Consider the following 6065-nt stretch of genomic DNA (forward strand, 5'->3'; position numbering starts at 1 on the left):
AAGTTGGTCCCAGTAAGCACAACAGCAATCCTCTCCTCTGAGATCTGAGATGTGGCAGCACTTTGAATCAGTTTGCCATCCCAGTGGAGAACAAGGGGAGGCGGATCACAGAAGGCTTCTTCTTCAATGCGCTTTGCTTCAGTTTCTCGGTTCTTTCTCCTCATGCGATGCACCGTGGAGGCAGAGCAGGAGATCTCCGAGACATCATGCCCCAGGCTTGAGGCTGCAGCAACGAAGGACACAGCAGCTTGACGACATGAAAGGTTTTCCCGGTCCCAAGTCGTGGTCAGGCCTGGGGTCATTGGGTTCTTCGACGGCCTTCTCCGTGGGATTTTTGCGGGAGAAGGGCAGCCTTGGAAGTCCTCATCCGACACAGATGATCCAGAAAAAACAGAGGATGAATCGGAAGTTTCTTCCGGGGCAACCTTCTTGAACAACTTCTCCACTTCTGCCTCTTGCTTCCTCTTCCTCATCTGCCCCTTCTTCATTACGTCAGCCTTCTTGGCAACAGCGGACGCATGGAGTTTATCGACACTACCCATTGAACAGGACTGTCTGTCCTCCCTCTGCAGTTCCAGAAAGGCCAAATCTTCTTCTGGGACATTGGTCTCCGCGATCTTACCACTTGCGATATCGAAGACATCTTGTAGGTCGCCCTTCCAAATCTCCCTCTTTGTCACGGCGGCAGGTGTCTCCCGCTTGGCTTCCTTCTTGAGGCTCACGTACTCGTTGTGAAGGTGCCTGATGTTACGACGGATCACGTGCTCTGCCTTGACAGGGAGATTTGCTTTCTCCCACACTTCCTGCAGCTTGAGAGAGGTGCTCTTGGCCGCCTCTGGGAGGGTCTCCCTCTGCACCTGATGGTAGTGGAGGAAGACCAGGAGGACATCTTCCCACGAGGGCAGGCGAGTTCCAAAGAAACCTGGATTTGGTGACTTCTCCAGGAGCCAGAGAAGGTTCTTGCTTCGTGTGGAAAACATCATCTAAAAAAAAAAAAAAAAAGTCAACACTCAACATGTTATTCAGAAGGAAAAGTTACTACCCTCACCATGAAACTCCTTACACTATCAAAAGTGTGCGACCTGTTAACATGGTCCGATTTCGCTAAGATTTTGCATGAAGCACTTTTATAGAAAAGGTTCAAAGGCAAACCCGTGCTGATAAAATTATTGCACTTCACAAAATATGAAACACCCTAATATATATATATATATATATATATACATCCCGGTACTGTTTATATATATATATATATATATATATATATATATATATATATATATATATATATATATATATATATATATATATATATATATATATATATATATGACAGAGCCTTAACTCCATTTTTTTTTTTCTATGTGTCCGACTCTGGGTATAGGTTTCACAGCCCTCTCCTAAGGCCCAGTGGTCCTCCTACATAATCATCAAGGACAGCCAAAGCATTAGCCTACGAATGCATATTGCCTGCCATCACTAAAAACAGAAATAGTACTTTTCCCCAAATCTAAACAGTTCAAGCTACATATTGCAGGATACTGCCCACAAAGTTTGGATACAATTTGCTTACTTGATTTTGAGAATTCCGGTAACACACACACACACACACACACACACACATGCAGGCGTTTAAATTATCTCATCGCAAGTGGGCGATAGTAAAGTCTTGGGAATCCACGTGCCAAGTTTCACCCATTCCCCTATTCTGACTTCATAATGGGGCCGCGAAACTGAATCAGATGAAACTAAAAAGCGAATTGCAGCTTCGCTAAAATATACTCAGTTAAAGTCACGTATCCAGTGATACTGCATAAAAAGTTTGGATTGAATTTGCAGCCATAATTCTGAGACATTTTGGTAACGGACAAACACACACTCAGACACACTGATACACAAAGACACACACACAGACGCAAACGATTACAATATTGGATTGCTGGGTAGCCGATAACTTAGTAATGAAGAGAGGTATAATCCACAAACCAAGGAACATAAACTGCAAAAACAAGGGAACTATCAAAAAGCTTTCTCAGTGGAATGGTCCATGAACCGATTCAGTCTCCATTTTATCATTTGAAATTTGGTTTCACCTCACATGTAAAGCCATGCGCACGTTTAGTATTGTATTTCAGTTACAGATTCATTCCACTGACTGCCAAGCTAGGCGGCCTGCAGTCCTAATGGACCCAGGATCGAATCCCGGCTGGGGCAGGGAATAGTTTAAGGATTTGAATGTCCTAAAAGCAGACTTTCCTGATCTACCAGATGACCCGCCGACATGTCATAAAAATACCCACGCTAATACCAATACACCAGTCCTGTATGAGACAGCCCTAGTATGTATTCAATATGGACGGTGGGTGTTAGCGCCGAAGTGGTGACATGTGGAGGTGTAGGAGGACTACTGGGCCTTGGGATAGATCACTGCCCCCAAGAAATAGGCCTTGAAGCCTTTGCCCAGAGTCGGACACGTAAAAAAAAAAAAAAAAAAAAAAAAAACTAAAACAGGGGTGCCAAATCCCTTGCCATGTGCATCTCGACACATATTTCATCCATCCGTTTTGTTCCACTCTCATTTACAAATATATCAATAGATAAATCTCAGCCGCTATAGATATGCTTTCCCAGAATGCCTTGTCGTGTAATTATGATCCAGCGTTAGGAGGATAATTGCTGAGAGGGAGAGGCGATTTGGGACCTCTGATGGCTGCTGTCTAACAGAAAAGAGAGGACTTAGAGGGAAAGAATTACAGTAAATACAGATATATAGAAGTATAGTTACAGTAGTATAATAAGTAAGTGGTTTGGAAGACGTGCTGTATACTGCATACTCTATAATCTGTTCCCTAATGAAACAGTAAAAATTTCGGGCACAACAAAACGATACAGCTAAGATAAAATTAATGTATGCAAAAGTAATTGGAAAATATGAAATATTTGACTGTAGGAAAGACTCAATTGGAAGAAGGGTTATAATGAAATGATAATTATTTGGTACATTAACAAGTAGCAAAGAAAAAAAAAATCATGTGCAACAGAAATATGAAAGGACAGGAGGAGGGATATATAAACTGAAAGAAATAAAAGGAAAGGTGTTGCAGAAATATGAATCTTTGTGTTTAGGAAAAACAACAACAGGCAAAGAAGTGCAGGAAGAAAAACTCTATAATGATGAAGGCAAGTGATATGGGAGCTTCCACAAAAGGAAAGCCATATTGTCGTAAGTGCCACACGATGAAAAACAGAAAAATGTGACACTGATGAACTAGGGTAAAGAGAGAGGGATGGAGGGAAGCTGATGTAGAGACGAATTATATGAGGTTGAGAGAGATGAGTAATATCTGTACTTCTTTCTCCCCCTCTCCTACCCACCAACACCATCAAGTCCCTATTTCCTTCCCCCACCCACTTATACCATCACCATCACTACTTCTTTTCCCTACCTCGTCCCCTTACCATCATTTTCACCTACCTTTTCCCTTCTCTCTCTTTTTTTTTTATCATCAAACCCACACCTGTCTCCTCCTCCCATTCCTCTTCCTATCTAGGCCACCTCCTCCTCCCTAGAGACTCTACTCCTCGCCACCCACTCAACCCCACCACTCCACTCTCATTTCGAAATCCTCTTATATTTTTATGCACCCTCATATTGCTGTATTTTCCAGGTCAGTTATAGGTAAGCATTCCATTATATCCATTTAGTATTTTGTCCGTAATTTAGCTTAGCCATATAAATGGCGAAGCTTATAATGGTAATATTATTTTCCATTGCACTTTTTTCCTTTGATCTTGATGATATTATACAGTATAATACCCTAGGTTAATCCAAATATTTTTGCCGAATATCAATGACCTTGACTTATTTTTGTAGGTCGTATACTCAATTTTGTTGCAAAAATTGCATATTTGAAATTGGGGTATTTCAGAAACTGAGATCAAGCTGTTCAGTTGAAAATCCTATGATCAAAAATGATTGCAGAGAATTTTGGCTGAATATTATGTCATTTAGCCTACTGGAATGAACCGAATTCAAATCTGCGCAGTGTTTTCTTTGTAACACGCAAAAGCTGTAAAGTTGTAACATTACAGAACTATCGCTGTGGTCCCTCTCATTAACTAACAGGAATATCATTGCAGTTCAGCATACAATTAGCCATTTATTGAGACAAATGTAAAATGTACCAACGTTTTATTTATTTCATCCACACCTTTGTCTTCAGATTTTGTTGGTATTACCCAAGAAGCTACCTTAGGTTAATCTAAGTACATGTTCCAAATGCCTTTGACCTACATTTACTTGTCAGCGTTCATATGAAGTTTTTAGGCAGTGAACACAAAAGTGGCATTTGCATAACTACAAAGACAATCAATACCATAAATAGTTATGGCAAAGCTTCCTTATTGTGCCTACACAATAAGTAAACAGGTAATTGTACCTACACAATAAGTAAATAGATACCCTAACAAGTTCTTGTTATTTCTGTGATGCAGTTGTGATTTGGGTCAGTCATTCACCTGTCTTACTGATCCTCTGAACCCAAATATTAGTGGGAATTATAAATATATATATATATATATATATATATATATATAATCATTCTTTTCTCTCTCTCTCTCTCCCTTTCTCTCTACTCGGCATGTATTCCCCCATTTTCTTTCTCCCCACACAGTCCATATATATTCTCTTCCTCCGGCCCCTCTCCATCCTTGTCTCTATCCTTTTACTTCCTTCATCCCTTCCCTGTCCCATTCCTTTTCCGTGTTTTCGTATCTCCCGTCCCTCCTTCATTTCCTCCTCCTCCACCTCGATCCCTCCATGTGTCCATATTCCTCTCATCTCCACCCTATCTGCCTGGCAGGCGTAACTTTCCCTCCTGGCTGCAGCAACTAACGAATCATATAAGGTATTCACAGCACCGCCACCAAAGTTTGCTGAAGGTTGCAGCGAAGATTTCACCACAAAGACGGCTTTCAGAAAGCCACATAAACTAGTCCCACGAGAGGCATTTGGTTTCAAACGTTGTGGTAGGATTGCAAAGAAAATGGTATTATCCATTCCTAGGGCTGTTGTTTCCGTTGAGAATAATATTCAGGTGTACAAATAAAGATTTGTGCGGCTGAGAGCAAACTCAGCGAAAGAAAAAAATCGATCAGTCAATCAGAAATTACCGGTAGTAACCCATTCTCTGCTGTTGGCACACCCAGGTATATTGCTCCAGCTGTCAACAGACGATATTTTCTTACTCAAGGGTAATCCTAGACTAAAGAGAGAATAAAAGAATGTCTGAATGCAGGACATAATACTATGTAAGATATTTTAATTACTTCCAAACCAAATAATTACGTACTCTTTGGTGAAAGGTTTCTCGACTTCCCACACTGCAGAACCAATTTGAGAGAGAGAGAGAGAGAGAGAGAGAGAGAGAGAGAGAGAGGGAGGGGGAAACGTCTGTTCAGCATACCTTTGGCAACACTTCTAACGATAATAAAAAATTATAGCTGGCAACTCAAAAATGTTGGATCCAGAGCGTGTTCAAAACTTCATCAATTCGACTGTTATATATTTTTTTTCTTAGTCCTGCAAAACATGTAAGAAAGCTGGTTGGTACTACAGACGACTGGCACATAACCCGTGACAAATATAGAATATCTGAACAGCGACATGTACAACATTTTTTTTTTTCCAGTACCTTGTTTTTATGGATTTGCACTTAATGATAATGTTGCAATTAGTGGGTAAAGATGCCCACCCCCTGTTACATTCGTATGTTTAATTTTTCTATCCATTTTACGGACTTTTTCCTGTCAGGTATCAACGTTCTTTCCTATATTTCCTTCCTCCCCTTCCATTTCTCCTCTTATCCGTACATACCTCCTGTGTCCTCTCCTCAGCATCCTCTATCCACTATCTCTCCACCTTCTCCGTATCCATATACTCCATTGTCTATTCTCCTCCTCCTTCTCTTCTTATCCCTCCTCTTTTCCGAATGTATGGGAGGCCACAAATGAAGGGTTGGCCAATCTAGTAAATATCCACTGTTGACATCGCAGAGAGACGCCTG

This window comes from Coenobita brevimanus, chromosome 109 (assembly GCF_032717465.1).
Source record: "Coenobita brevimanus isolate Jiangsu-jjx chromosome 109, ASM3271746v2, whole genome shotgun sequence".
NCBI lineage: Eukaryota > Metazoa > Arthropoda > Malacostraca > Decapoda > Coenobitidae > Coenobita > Coenobita brevimanus.